Raw genomic sequence first — 15,662 nt, forward strand, 5'->3', positions numbered from 1 at the left:
TGATAAAATCCATGCTTTTTCAGTCCCATGTCCTGCCGGCCCCTCTTGAAGTCAGGCCTGACCAAAACCCATCTCGAGAGTCATTGCTTCCTTCATACATCATCTGGGAGAAAATGCTATTAAGCAGGAAATGCCTGTCAGTATGGCTCTTCCCTAGCCAGCAAGCTAGGGAAACTGAATCTGGTGAACTTAAGACAAAAAATATTGGAAGGCTATTCGGTAGATCGTTGTAATGGAAAACCTTGGCAGCCAGGCTATATTAGTCTATCCTCACACTGCTAGTAAAGACACATCTGAGACAGGATAACTTATAAAGGAAAGAGGTTTAATTACTCACAGTTCAGCATGGCTGGAGAGGCCTCAGGGAACTTACAATCATGGTGGAAGGGGAAGCAAACATGTCCTTTTTCACATGGCAGCAGCAAGGAGAACAGCTGAGCAAAACGGGGCAAAGCCCCTTATAAAACCATCAGGTCTCATCATTCACTATCATGAGAACAGCATGAGGGTAATCATCCCCATGATTAAATTATCTCCCAGCAGGTCTCATGACACGTGGGGATTATGGGAGCTAGAATTCAAGATGAGATTTGGGTGTGGACAGAACCAAACCATATCACAGGTCTTGAGAAGTTTGGGGTCCTCAGCAGAAGGGCCCCATCAGTCAGTTCTTGGTAACTTTCTACAGGAGGGTTCACTTCCCACCCCTGTCCATTTTTGTGTGTCTCAGTTCAAGATGCAAATTTCTAAGAACCAGACTGGCCAGCTGTGGTTCCATGCTCACTCCTTTAGTTAGGGTGGTCTGTGTGCTCTGACCCTGAACTGGGGACAGGGCACTTCTCTTGCCCAAGGAAAAATAAAGGGATGCTGAGCTCACTGTTCCAGGGAGGGCTGGGTTTTAGTGGTCCTGTGGGGACATAGCAAGGGCTTGGTCCATAGATGTTGGAAAATTGTGACTGGAGTCATCATATAAAGCCCAGGACCCTAGAAGGACTACACACTCAGTGGCAGAAGATACTAGAAAAAAAAATACACCCACTGGTAAAGGGAGACAGCAAGAAAACATTTCTTTTTTGGTCTCAACTCTCAGATGGAAATATTCCTTCTGGAAAGTTTATCATCTAAGATTTTAATATGGGTTTGGCCTTTGAATATGTACTACCCACATCATCCAGAAAACTTCAAGCCAAGAAATGAATGTCCCTGGTTTGGTGGCTCCCAAGAAACATGACAGAAGCAAACTCATAATGTCTCTGAAAGAAAGCACCTCAATCCAGGCCCCAGAGAGTTCCCAGAATAAAGTCCCACCAAATATGAGTTCATAATCCAAAATTACAAAACAGGTGATCCACGAACTCCACGGGCAAGAGACTGCAGAAATGACAAACAGCAGAGGCCATCTCCCCCAAACTGCAGATCTTGGAACTACTAGATCCAGAATATAAGGTAAGTTTGGGGAAAGAGATCAAAGAAGGAATTGAAACATGAAAAAGGAACAAAATGCTAAGAAGAAAGTAATGACTACTCAGGTCAGGTATCAAATTCTTTTTCCGCTTAGCTGCTTTTATGTTCTTTGTGCCAAAAAACTTGAAGGCACATCTATAGAGTTATAAGTTGGTAATGCATTAAAATTATTTTTGACAATAGATCACTATGTGTTTATTTGACGTGTCACAGAAGTAGTACAAAAATGTAGTGAATTACCTATATTTTACAAATCTATACTTATCCGTATATACTTATATATATGAACAAAGTGTCTTAGTGTGTATAGAGAAAGAGACAGAGATAGAGACAGCTAGAGATGGAGATAGAGATCCAAAATAAGGTTACAAACAACAGTAAACTCTATTATACTTCAGCAATAAGTGCTCTTCTATTACAGATATCTGAACTAATTGAACTAAAAAAAAGCCCTGGCCAGGCATGGTGGCTCACGCCTGTAACCCCAGCACTTTGGGAGGCCGAGGTGGGCAGATCACAAGGTCAAGAGATCAAGACCATCTGGCCAATATGGTGAAACCCCATCTCTACTAAAAATACCAAAATTATCTGGGCGTGGTGGTATGTGCCTGTAGTCCCAGCTACTCGGGAGACTGAGGCAGGAGAATCACTTGAACGCAGGAGGCAGAGCTTGCAGTGAGCCGAGATTGCGCCACTGTACTCCAGCCTGGCAACAGAGTGAGACTTCGTCTCAAAAAATAAATAAATAAAGCCCCATCCGTGTCAAAAGAAATTAATTTTTAAAAATCTTTACTACTTGTGTTTAAAATTATTTCTCAAAATGTGTAATACATTTTTATTGCTTTGCTCTAATAATTGTACTACCAACTGAATCCAGGAAAAAATATCTATATTTTTAATTTTGGAACCTACAATCATGAGGAATTTTATTTCGATTTCTATTGAACTATTGCATATATTCCTGTATTAGTTTCTTAGGGCTGCCATACCAAATTACCACAAAATTTGTGGCTTAAAACAACAGAAATTTATCTACCCAAAGTTCTAGAGGCCAGAAGTCTGAAATCAAGATGGCAGCAGGGCCACTTGATTTCACTCCTCCGAAGGCTCCAGGGGAGAACCTTCCCTTGGCTCTTCCAGCCTCCGGTGGCTGAGGCATTCCTTGGCTCATGGCCACATCATTGCACTCCCTGCCTCTGTCTTGTTGTGTCTGTCCTCCCTCAGTGTATGCCTCTGTTTCTCAACTCTCCCTCTCTTTTCTCTTATAAGGACACTAGTTATTGAATTAAGGGCTCCCCCTAATCCAGTATGATCTCATCTTGAGAGCCTTAACTTAATTACATCTGCAAAGACTCTATTTCTAAATAAGATCACATTCACTGGTACCAGGGGTTAGGACTTGAACATGTCTTTTGGTGGGACACAATTCAACCCACTATAGTTTCCACACATAAAAAATACGCCATTTAGGACACAATTTTGTGAGAAAATCAGGATAGAAATATGAGTTCAAGAAGGAAATTAATGATGCAAATATGTAAAATTTGTACACATGTAAAAATTTTAAATATGTAAAATGATGTAAAATTTCTATTAATTTTATGGATTTTTTTTGGTCAGGTCCAGTGGCTCATACCTGTAATCCCAACACTTTGAGAGGCCAAAGCAGGAGGATTGCTTGAGACCAGGATTTGGACACCAGCCTGGGCAACATAGTGAGACCCCATCTCTACAAAAAAAAAGTTTTAACTAGCCAGGCCCTGGTGGTGTGCACCTGTAGTCCCAGCTACTTGGGAGGCCAAAGCAGGAGGCTAACTTGAGCCCAGGAGGTTGAAGTTACAGTGCGCTGTGATTGCACCACTACACTCCAACCTGGACAACAGAGTGAGACCTGGTCTCTTAAATAAATAAGTAAATAAATAAATAAATAAATAAATAAAAATAATGTATGACTTTTTAAAGGGAAGATGATGAAGGTCAACTTTACTCCATACTGGAAATTACATTCTTCATAACTATATAAGCTTATGAGGACATTTGTAGTTATTCATTTTATAATATACAATGAAGTACATAATTTTTCACAATTCTTATAGGAAATATGAAAGAAAACAAGTCTTGAGGGTTTTTTGTTTGTTTGTTTTTTTGAGACAGAGTTTCGTTCTTGTTGCCCAGGCTGGAGTGCAGTGGTGCCATCTCAGCTCACTGCAACCTCTGTCTCCCAGGTTCAAGTGATCCTCCTTCCTCAGCCTCCCAAGTAGCTGGGATTACAGGCACCTGCCGCCACTCCTGGCTAATTTTTGTATTTTTAGTAGAGATGGGGTTTCACTGCATTGGCCAGGCTGGTCTCGAACTCCTGACCTCAGGTGATGCACCCACCTCGGCCTCCCAAAGTGCTGGGATGACAGGCGTGAGCCACCGCGCTGGCCTTAAAGAAAAAACTCTTTCCTGCCATGGGAAGTCTGGGGCCTCCAAAGGTGGGTCAGGAGCCCCTGTGTGAGGAAGCGGAAGCACCTGGGCTCAGGGTGAAAGACGTCTCGGGGAGAAAGAAGTCCCGCCCAGGACCCTGACGCACCCATTCTCCAGCCTCAGGGGACTGCACCCTAAATAGGGGCTGGTGGTGGAAAAGGACACCAATATGCCAGTCTCTGGCCTCAACCAAAAAAGGATTTGTTTTGCTTTTTGTTTTTAACCAACATTTGTATCCCCCTCTCCTATGCTTCATCCTCCTGTGCGTGGCTCTGTCCCAGCCTCCAAACAAAGCCGGCTCTGCAGGCTCCAGGCCGGCTGCGATGGGCTGACATCATGGAGCAGAAAATTACCACCGAGAACTTTGTGACATCACTACCAGGGCCTCAGACCAACAGAGCCAGCTGTCAGCCACCAGAGGCTAACTGGAGGCTTGTCCCTGCCATCACCGAGAGCTCCCTCTAGCCACAGCATCAAAAATAGCAGGTGAGAAGCCCTCTCCTTTGCCGTCTTGTGAATGGCTGGCTGTCGGTATTTACCACTTTCTCTTCCCTCGGCCTCCGAGACACCCCATTTCTCAGAGGCCACGGTTCCCGGTGATCAATCACCCAGTCAGTGCAGTGTGGAGCCGCATACTGGTGCCTGCTTAGGACAAGAGTCCTGTGGGGACCTATAACAGCCCCGGCCACCAGAGACAGACTGAGGCTACTTTGCCAGTGGCCTCTCCTCCGTTCTGGTCGTTCTGGTCGTTTTCCCGGGTGTCCTCTGCAGTCCTGGGGCGGTTCTCCACATTAGAGATGCAAAAATGCCAAAAGAGACGCACATGCAGGCCCCATGCTGACCAAGATCAGAGAGATCATTCCCTTATTCCCCATTCAACAAAAATTAGGGTGAACCACATGAACCGCTGTGCGGGGGACAACAAAAGATCAGATATTGGCAATCTTCAATCTAATCGTATTTATTGAGCCCCTCCATGTCCCTGCACGTTTCCAGTGCCGAACATTGTGAAAGGAAATTAAATTTTGAGACCCCAAACTCATTAAGCCAAAGGGAGAAGTCAAGCTGGGACCTGGATCACGCAAACCTCCCTCCCCCTTTTGGCTCCTAAATAAGATGGCTACCAGGTGAAAAGCTACACGCCTCCCCCGTATTTTGCCCACAAAGAAATTCTTAGTGAGCTGTAAGATCTTTTAAGGTGTTTCTGTTAAAATTTCACCATGGCAATGTAAATTGATAGTTTATCTCTATAGGTACAGTCACCCCTGGCCCACCAGACACAAATGCATATGGGATTGTTTCGCTGCCCCATTTTGTCTAACTTATCTTATGTAAAATGCAGATTCCCTGCATTTTTCCCCTGCCCCATTTGTCAGTCATCTTATGTAAAAAATGCAGATTCGCTGAGCCAGACAAAGTCATGAATGACTATTTTTCCCTACCACCTCTTACATGAAAACGGTGTGCTTCTCAATATCCCGCCCTTTCCCCTTTAAATTTGGAGCCCTCAAAATCATCTTCGGAGCAAAGTATAGACCTGTCTCCCTGGCGTGTCCTTAACTTTGGCAAATAAACCGCCTAAAATGATTGAGACTTCTCTCGTCATTTTTCTCAATTGACAACACAAAGCAGCGAACCCAGGTCCCTGACCTCTTGCAGGTTCTTCAGCCCCAGGGGCACGGGCAGTGGCCTGATGTGAAGTCATTTTGTCCATGGTGGAAAAGCTATTCTCTTCCCAGCTCTCAGGCTGTGGGACAATGTCATAAGAATGGCCCATTCAAATTTGTTTGGGGTGTGTGTGTGCGCGTGCGCATGCATAGGTGTGCTGAGGGTCTAGGGTGTGGGTGGTGGTCTTGCCCTTGGGATACTAATGTCCCGTCACACTAATACTCTGACAGCTACATCTTGTCATCTTCAATGCTTGTCCCTAACATCTCTTTCTGTCACTGAGACGCAATGTGACCAACATACATTGAATCAGGACTGACAATGTCAGAAAAAGACAAGTTAGACCATACGTATATAATACTTCTAATAATTAAACTATTCACTTTGGGAGAAATAAAAACCTAATTACATATATTAAAAGAAAGGCAAGCCAGCCCAGGAATAATGTAAAACAGTCATTTGTTAATGGTAGGTTTCACTGGTGAGGTGACAGATTCCCTAATTGTCCTGTTTAGCCTCATAACTAATATTTTAACACTTTTTAAAATTTTTGATTATTGTGACAACCCCTAAGCAAGTAACTACGGAGGAAAGAAATTGTCACAGAAGAGGTCATGAAAAATATGAATAAGTTAATCTGGAATCTAAATATTGTGGGCAGACCACAACGTGGTTAATCTTTAGCCTGACCTCCTCTCTAGGGAACCAAACAGAATGTAGTGAAGTGGAAAAGACAATTGCTTAAACTGATAACTGTGGCCTTAAAGAATTCTGTAACTATGACACCCAAGTCATACCCAGTCTTTTTTAAAGCCTTTCTCCAGCTACTGCGGCTCATTAACTCCCCAGGGTTGCACAGTGCTGGAAGGAACAAGAGCTATTATAGCACGTCAGCATCTGAGGCTGGCCAACTTACAGGACTTGGAGAGCCCGAATTGCATCAGGAAGGGAGGGGGCCATTCCCCTGCCTCAGCCTCCCAAGTAGTTGGGATTACAGGCTCCCGCCACCATGCCCAGCTAATTTTTGTATTTTTAGTAGAGACAGGGTTTCACCATGTTGGCCATGATGGTCTCGATCTCTTGACCTCGTGATCCACCCGCCTCACCCTCCCAAAGTGCTGGGGTTACAGGCGTGAGCCACAGCGCCCAGCCTTGACAATTTTATATACATTCATACTTACATACACATGAACTGAACAGTTTGGGAAGAACTCCAGCAAAATATCATAGTAGGTTAAAACTGTTATGGGGCTATAAAGTTTTTTGCTTTTTATGCTTTTCTCTATTTTCCACGTATACTACAATAAGCATAATAAACATTCTTCATAAAATAATAAACATCTTTATTTTTCTAAAATTATACTGCCCATTTTTAAAAGCATTTAATTACAACCATCAAAAACATGAAAACGACCCAAATGTCCAGCTACCTGTAAATGGATAAACAAATTGTGGCACATCCATAAACAAAAGACCACCCGGCAGTGAAAACAAACAGATCGCCGGCACACACAACATGGGTGAGTTTCAGAAACATCACACTAATGCAACATTTACATGAACTCTTCCTGGAAATGTGTGCATGAGCAAGCCAAGAGTTTTGGTCTTGTCTTTTTTAAGAGCATCTAATAGGACTCATACATCTGATTGCAACTATCTGAGCACATTGCCAATTTTGAACAGGAATCCAAAAAAAAAAAAAAATAGAAAGTTTGGGTTTTACTGAGCATTTTTCTTTTTTATTTTATTTATATATTTTTTTGAGACAGAGTCTTGCTCTGTCACCCAGGCTGGAGTGCAGTGGTGCAATCTCAGCTCACTGCGAACTTCGCCTCTGGGACTCAAGTGATCCTTCCACCTCAGCCTCCTGAATAGCTAGGACCACAAGTGCACACCACCATGACCAGCTAATTTTTGTATTTTTTTGTAGAGATAGGTTTTCGCCATGTTGCCCAGGCTGGTCTTGTACTCCTGAACTCAACTGATCCTCCTGCCTCAGCCTCCCAAAGTGCTGGAATTACAGATGTGAGCTACCATGCCCTGCCTAGGCATTTTTCTTTCACGTTCATGTTGCATTTTCATACTGATGGATCACAAGTGAAATTCCTCTTAACTTTCTTAGAAATTCTGGCAGCCCAGGCCTTTCCTTGGAGCCCTGCAGCTGCACATCTAGACAGCCTGTTCCTCCTGAGCACTGGGCACCCACTCTGAAAGGGACAGGAAACCCCACCAACCTTGTCCTTCTCATGTCAGCAGCCTGAGAAGGAGTCCTGCCAGCTCCCCTCCCTGCCCACTGTCAGAGGCCACCACTACTCTGACTCCCAAAGATCTCTTGAATCTTTCCGAGATCAAGCAGCCATTATTCACCCCCAGCATCACTGTGGCAACATCTCCACAGGTCCTTACACTGTCCGCATGGAGCCACAGTGAGTGATAAATAACAGTAACAAATGCAGATCCGATGGTGTCATCTTCCCGGTCTACATTCTTGGTGGCCTGCCATTGTGCTACAGCTGTGAGACCCAACTTGGCAGCCACAAGTTGCATATGCTATTGAAATTTTATTTAATTAAAATTTAAAATTCAGTTTCTTGGTCACACTAACCACATTTCCGGGGCTCAGTAGTTACATGGAGCTACCACACTGGTCACTACAGATACAGAGGTTTTCTCTCTGTGCAGCAAGTTCTGCTGGAGGATGCTGAATCAAAACATAAAGCAAGACCTTGAACTGGCCCTCGAGGCCCAGCAGCACCCCCAGCCTCACCTTGCACAATGTTCCCTCACACGCCACCCTCCCACTGCTCCAGTCCTGGCATCCCAGAGTCCCTTCCACCTTGGGCTCCTGCACCGGGAGCCCCACCTCTGCCCTCTGCCCCCACACACCTACCTCATCTAGCTGATTCCTCTCCTCTGGTAGAATTCAGAATTCACTAGTCAAAGATTTCCCTGCCTTCTCAGGTGAGGTCAAATCCCCCTGTAGAGCAATCTAATGGCTCCTGTACTTATCGTTTAAAGCACTTTAATGATGACAGCATTGTTGTAGATTAAATAGTGAAGGGTATCATTCATTGCTTAGTGTGTCTTTTCCTAACAAGAATGGAAGCTCTAGGATAGCAGGTGTCTCATCTGTCTGGGACAACACCAAAACCAGTGCAGTACCTGGGACATAGTAGGAGGTAAATACATATTTGTTGAATAAATGAATGAGTTTAGAGGCTGATTCAAACAACATGAGTATCATAAGAGTATTAACACTTAACAAAGAAGGGTTTCCTCCACTCTAAACTCAGAATAGTTGAAGCTGAATTAAATAATGTTTTGACTATCTGCTGTCCACTTCGTGTGGGATTTACTGCAAGGACAGGGGAGGGGCCAGAGATAACAGCTTAGGTGGAGAGAACCTGCTGAGCAGCTGCCTGTGAATTGGAGAATGTAGCCAGTCCAACGCTTTCCCCAAAAGCCTGGGTAGTGAGGGACGTTTGACTGTTAACACCAGAGGCAAGAGCAAGCCTCTGCTGAGGGCAGGCTATGATCACAGGCCTTTAATAGGCATTGCATTCAATAGAATCTTACACTTTCATACGTTAGTGCAAAAGACTGAATGTGCCTCCTCTCCCCAAACCATATGTTGAAACCCTAACCTGAAATGTGATAGTATTAGGAAGCAGAGCCTCTGGGTGGTGATGGGGTCATGAAGGTGGAGCCCTCATGAACGGAATTAGTGCCCTTATAAAAGAGGCCCCAGAGAATTCACTAGCTCTCTACTCTCCATCACGTGAGGACACAGCAAGAAGGCATCATGGTAAACCAGACACAGCCCTCACCAGACACCACACCTGCTGGCACCTTGATCTTGGACTCCCCAGCCTCCAGAACTGTGAGAAATACATTTCTGTTGTCTATCAGCCACTCAGCCTATAGTATGTTATAGCATCCTGAACTAACACAGCAATACATACTGTACTGATTTCAGAGGAAATGATAGACTGTCTTGGATTTGCTTCAATGTGAACAGATATCTACAGGAAAAAAATAAACTTCATCCGCTGCCTACACATACACAAAGAGAAGTATGGGATGGATTACAAACCCAAAATGAAAACTAAAGCTATAAATCTTCTAGAAGAGAACATGGACCAGCTTCACAGGAAAAAGCAAAAACCACAAGAGAAACTATTGGTAAGTTACTTTCATGAAAATATAAAACTATTATTCATTAAAATACACCATTTAGAAAACGAGGAGGCAAGCCACTTATCAGGAGAAAACGTGCAACTCGTCCAGGGTTGATTCTCATTACTGGTGGTAGTTATGGTCCGTGAAGTGCCTCAGCACCAATTTAGGGAACACCGAACCACGGTTCTTGGGGAAAGTAAGGTTCCTATGAGCCTCTGGTGATAGCACTGTCATCAATCCATCAATGCATAACCTTGTTTGATGTGTGTTTCTATTGAAAGATGCTTTATTTGATCAGCACTGTTGATTCATTTACATTGAACTCGCAGCCAACACACTGGAACGAAGCTTCTCTAACACACCAGTTTTCTCCATAAGACACAGCGCAGCCTTTTTCCACTTCGGAGCACCAGACAGCAGTTCAGCACCATGCCTGGGCTGTTACAAACTGAGATCCCCAACAAAATGCACAGAAACATGAAAAAATCGGCACTAAATGGACCGTAAAAAGGATACTCACCGTCCCTGTGGGAGCTGCAGCAAGAAGGTGGGGAGTTGCCCTGTCCATCCCGGCTGGGGCCATGCACGTCAGACAACTCCAATGTCTCAGGGCTCTGCGTGTGCCCACGAATGGCCACAAAATTGTCCACAGTATTGACTTAGGGGTTACAAGTACATTTTATCAGGTAAATGAATTCAGAAATATGGAATCCACGAAGAATAAGGATCAACTATGACAAAGAATTGGCATCAAAAATATATAAAGGCTGGGTGTGGTGACTCACACCTGTAATCCCAGCACTTTGAGAGGCCGAGGCAGGTGGATCACGAGGTCAGGAGTTTGTGACCAGGCTGACCAACATGGCGAAACCCCATCTCTACTAAAAAATACAAAAATTAGCCAGGCGTGGTGGTGGGTGCCTTTAATCCCAGCTACTCTGGAGGCTGAGGCAAAATACCTCGAACCCAGGAGGCAGAGGTTGCAGTGAGCCAAGACAGTGCCATTGCACTCCAGCCTGGGGGACAGAGTGAGACTCCATCTCAAAAAGCAACAACAAAATTATATATATATTATATAAAAATATATATAATATATAATATATAATAAAAAATATAAAATATACATAATGTATTATATATAATAATATATAATATAAAATATACATAATATCCAATATATAATAATATATGATATATAAAATATATATTATATATAAAATATATATAATATATATTATATATGTATGTGTGTTCGTGTGTGTGTGTGTGTGTATATATATATATATGTTATACAACTCAACAACAAATAGACCAACAACGAATTTTTTTTAATGAGCAAAAGATTTGAACACATTCTTCACAAAGGAATGAACACCCTTGGCCAATAAGCACATGAAAGAAAGGCTTAGCACGGTTCACCTACAGGAAAGTGCAGATTCAAACCACGTGAAGGTGCCACGGCACACCCACGAGAGTGACCAGAGTGTGAATGTGCGACAGCGCTAGGCGTCTGTGAGGTTGTGGTGGGTTGGTGTAGGACCCCCACAAGCGGTTATCGGGAATGGGAAATTGTCACTGCTCTCAAGAGACCTCCCAGCAATTTCCTGTACAAGTAAACATTAGTCACATCTGGTTGAGCAAGTCCACTCCTAGTGCTTACCCAAGAGTAATGGAAGTCCTCTCTCTCTCTCTCACACACACACACACACGCACACACACACACAGAGAGAGAGAGAGACAGAGAGACTTGCACACAAAGTTTCATAGCAGCTTTGTTCCCAGTAGCCCCACACTGGAAACAGCCCAGGTCCAGAGCAGTCTATGGTCTATGATCCCCTCCCCCGGGCCACTGCAAGCTGTGTGTAGCCCAGCTCACCCACCCTAGAGGGCAAAGTTGTGTCTATGATCCCCTCCCCCGGGCCACTGCAACCTGTGTGTAGCCCAGCTCGCCCACCCTAGAGGGCAAAGTTGTGTCTATGATCCCCTCCCCCGGGCCACTGCAACCTGTGTGTAGCCCAGCTCACCCACAAAGAAGTGCTGGGCGCTGCAGGTGACATCACAACAGAGTCTGAGCTGGGGATAACACACCCCCTCTGCAGAGTCAGAACACCCCCGCCGGGCCAGCCCACACCTTCCATGCCAGAAAGCACTCCGCCTCCACCACCTCCCAGCTGACCTTCCCAGGTGAGCGATGCCAGGCTGACCCCTGGTCCTGGAGCTGTCCACCCTTGTGCCTTATTCAAATCCCATCTGTCCTTCCAGGACCACCTCCTCCAGGAAGTCGACTCGCTGACCCCAAGCCACCTCTGACCCGCCCCTAGCAGGCATGCCTGCTCCCTCCTAATCGTGTCTGTCCTGCACAGCTGGGGTTTCCTTGGTTTCATTTTAACTAACATTAACTGACCACATCTTAGGCCCCAGACTCTAAGCTAAACACTTGAAGTGCATTTCCTTATTTAACCCTCCCACAACCTGCCACATGGCATTGGGGTCCTTATCTTAGAGGAGGAAACTGAGGTGAAGGGAGGCAAGGCACACGTGTCCCTAGTCAATCAGCTGTTTCATCAAGATTCAAACCCAAGTCAGGGAGGGAGGAGGAGCAGGTGCCCCAAGGGAAGGTGGAAGCTACTGCCAGAACTGGGGTAGGGGCAGAAGCAGGTGGCATCAGGGGCTCTCAGCTGAATTCAGCTCCCCAGGGGGACGGAGGCACACCCGGAGGGCTTGGCAGGAACATCAGTAGCGTGCCCAAGGGCAACCACTTCCCAGGGCTACTCCTGCATGGGCAGGGCACGCCAGCAACAGCAGCCTGGAGGAGTGGGGACCAGAGACCCTTCTTCAAATTGCCAGGCCTCAGTGTTCCTCGAAAACCCCAGAGGGGCCTGTGGTCATCCTGGAAAGCCAAGAGCTGCTGGGCCAAACTTACTTGATCTCAAAAAGAGAAGAAATGTGTAATTTCCAGCCCTGAAAGGTTATGGAGCACACCCACGGACACCTGTCATAGCTGTGCGAGTGTCTTTACTTTTCAGGCATGCATGGTTCACTTCGTTTCTTCACTGAGACTTGACGGAGGGCTTTGGTATGTCAGGAACATCTCTAGTGTCTGGGGAACAGAGGTGAAAAAGACATATGAGGTGCCCACTTGTGCAACTGACACACAATAAACACAAACAAGAGAAATATCAGGGAGTAGCCATTGAAATGCAGAAAGTTAGGGAGTGAGTATCCTCAGGACACACCAGCTCCTATGGGTGGAACAGTCCCCAGGGTGTCTTGGGGTTTCCATGTGAAGGAGCAGGGAAGTGCTCGGCGAGGTCCCTCAGGCTAGCAGGGCCTGTCCCGGGAAGTAGGAGGGCAGGGGCCTGGGGAAGAGGCCGGAGGAGAAGCCGGCAGATGCAGACGGCCTTGGAGTCCATTTCCAGCACCTTGGCAGGCTATCAGAGGGTTTTAGCAGGAGAATGGTAAGACTTGACTTGGGTTTTTCAAAAATCCCTGAGCATCTTCAAGAATGCCTGAGCTGTTTTAGAGACTGGATTTGGGAGTGGGGAGCCGGAGTGGACTCAAGGGCCAGGTGGGGCCTCCTACAGTGTCCGGGGAGACAGAGGGTGGTGGCCCAGGGAGGTGTGGGGACAGATGGGGTCAGGACACATTTCAGAGTTAGGGAACAAGATATACTGATGGATTGGGGAGAGGAATCAAGGATGACTCCTGGGCAGAGGCGGAGTGGACGCCCACTCACCAGCGACTCAGGCTGAGTGGGGCTCTGCCCTCCTCGCCTCCTGCAGCTTCTGGGTGGAGAGGCTCTTTCTCCCTGCTCTCCCCCTCTTTCCACTCTTCTGAAAACACCGCTCAGCTTGCATCTGGTTGCATGTAACAGAAATGGATTCTGGCCCACTTCCAGAAGAAAAGGGTATGATAGAAAGAAGCGGGTTAGGGGCAGGCTCAGAAACCCCAAGAGAAGCTCCTGGGGAAGGGAGGGGCTGGGGCTTCTGGGGTCCCTGAAGCAGTTGCTGATGAAGGATCCCTTCTGCTGTGGAGGGAAATCTCCAAGAAAGGTCTAAAGTCCTCAAATGGCTTACTGGAAATCCACACTTCCCAGAAAGTCCAACTGGCCAAGCAGGATGTCCTGTTGTGACAGGACATTTCACCCACAGTCTCACTCCCCAAGATTGACGGTGAGAAGCGTCCTGTGCGAGAAGTCAGAAGAGGGAGCAGAGGCTGGGCCACCAAAGCTCGCAGTACGACCCACTCTCGGCTCTATTTTCAGATGTTTTGGGTGTGAGTCCTAGCTCCAGAGCTGTGTGATGTGGCCAGATTACTTATCTTCCCTGTGCCTCAGTCCCCCATCTGGGAACATGGAGCTAACAGCAATGTCTACTTGATAGAGATGTTATAAGAATTGAGTGTAAAATAGAAGAGTTTCTGGTATCAGATCAATGCTCAATACGTGTCCTTGTTGTTACTAATTATTGTATAACTATGATTCCTCTTGGACAAGCAGCGACAGAGGATCTTAGGGGAAGGAAGCCAAGTAGGGGAGTCAGAGGCCACGTGAATTCCCTCATTGCAGAGGGTCCACCATGTGCCTGCTCAATGGGGAACTGACCCGTGACTGTCTTTAGGGATGGGTGGGAACCTAGAATGCAAGTTCTCACTGAAACAATCTCTGGGCCAGTGAGTTTCTGGAGCAGCCAGCACACACCTGCCTAATTCATGTTAGAGCTAAGCTCTACTTATTACAGCCCATTTCTGTGGCCAGCATTCTCAGGTGCTTCTGTGGCAAGATGCTCGCTCAGCACCTGCCACACAGTGGCAGAGAAGGTAAGAAACCTGGACTCGCACCAACCCCCAGAGCAGAAACAAGGCTCCCTGCCTCTCTGGTATCCCAGGGCTCCAAGCAGGAGTGCAGGGCTGGAGGGGGAGTGAGCAGGTCCCAAGGCTAGGGTGAAGAGGGCTTCTGGAGAAGTGGGCAGCAGGGTAGGGGCTGCAGGAAGGACACACGGCTGAGAAGGTGGCTGCAAGACAGTGCAGGGCAGTGCAGAGGAGGAAACGGAGGCTGCCTGGGCTCCCTGGGCTCCCTGGGAGGGAAGGAGATGGTGGGGGCGGGGGGCCTGGGGGCAGCTGCAGCCCTGTCACACCTGTAGAGATGAACAAAGAAACCACTTTCGTCTGTTAATGTTTGAAGGCTTCCTCAAGATGAAAAAGAGTTAAGAGTTACTGTTAAATACTGTAATTACGTGTTTCAAAAAGCCCTCAGAATAGGGAATGAGGAAAGCAGCTCTACACATCACTGAGCATCTGTGTGCAGGTTAATGCCTACTGACAAGGACATTTCCGCTCCTCATCTGGGAGCAGGCCTTGCCTATAGTCATCCAGGTTCCCAGCTCACCTGGGCATATTAGCATATTAACCTAGGAGAGAGAAGAGACAGGGCTGGGGCCCCTTCTGGTGCGAGACGGACAGATCCTTCTACAGCCTGCACCCTCATCTCAGAGGGACACCCGGTCACCTTTGCCCTGCAGGAGGAACTCACACAGCCAGCAGGGGACAGACCCTGGCCTGATCCCACCCCCTGCCCACTCTACCTGCCCCCTTTCCAGACCACCCCAGCTGAGAACATCTGCACTAAGGCCATGGCTTTAGTACACATTGAAGAACACCCAGGGGGAATACCTTTCCAGAATACATTTCCTAAAAGATGGCACAGGTTACATACATCCCGTTGCAGTGACACAAAGTCCTGAGGTGGCAGGGTCCTGACTGTTCCCTGGACTCATGGCAGGTGACCCCCAATGGCCCATACTTTGTGTCATTCCCTTCCTTTCCATGTCAGCAGAACCTGCGGCTCACTTGTAACTGATAAAGCAGTGCAGAGGGGACGGGCT

Source organism: Hylobates moloch, unplaced genomic scaffold (assembly GCF_009828535.3).
Source record: "Hylobates moloch isolate HMO894 unplaced genomic scaffold, HMol_V3 SCAFFOLD_10, whole genome shotgun sequence".
Lineage (NCBI taxonomy): Eukaryota > Metazoa > Chordata > Mammalia > Primates > Hylobatidae > Hylobates > Hylobates moloch.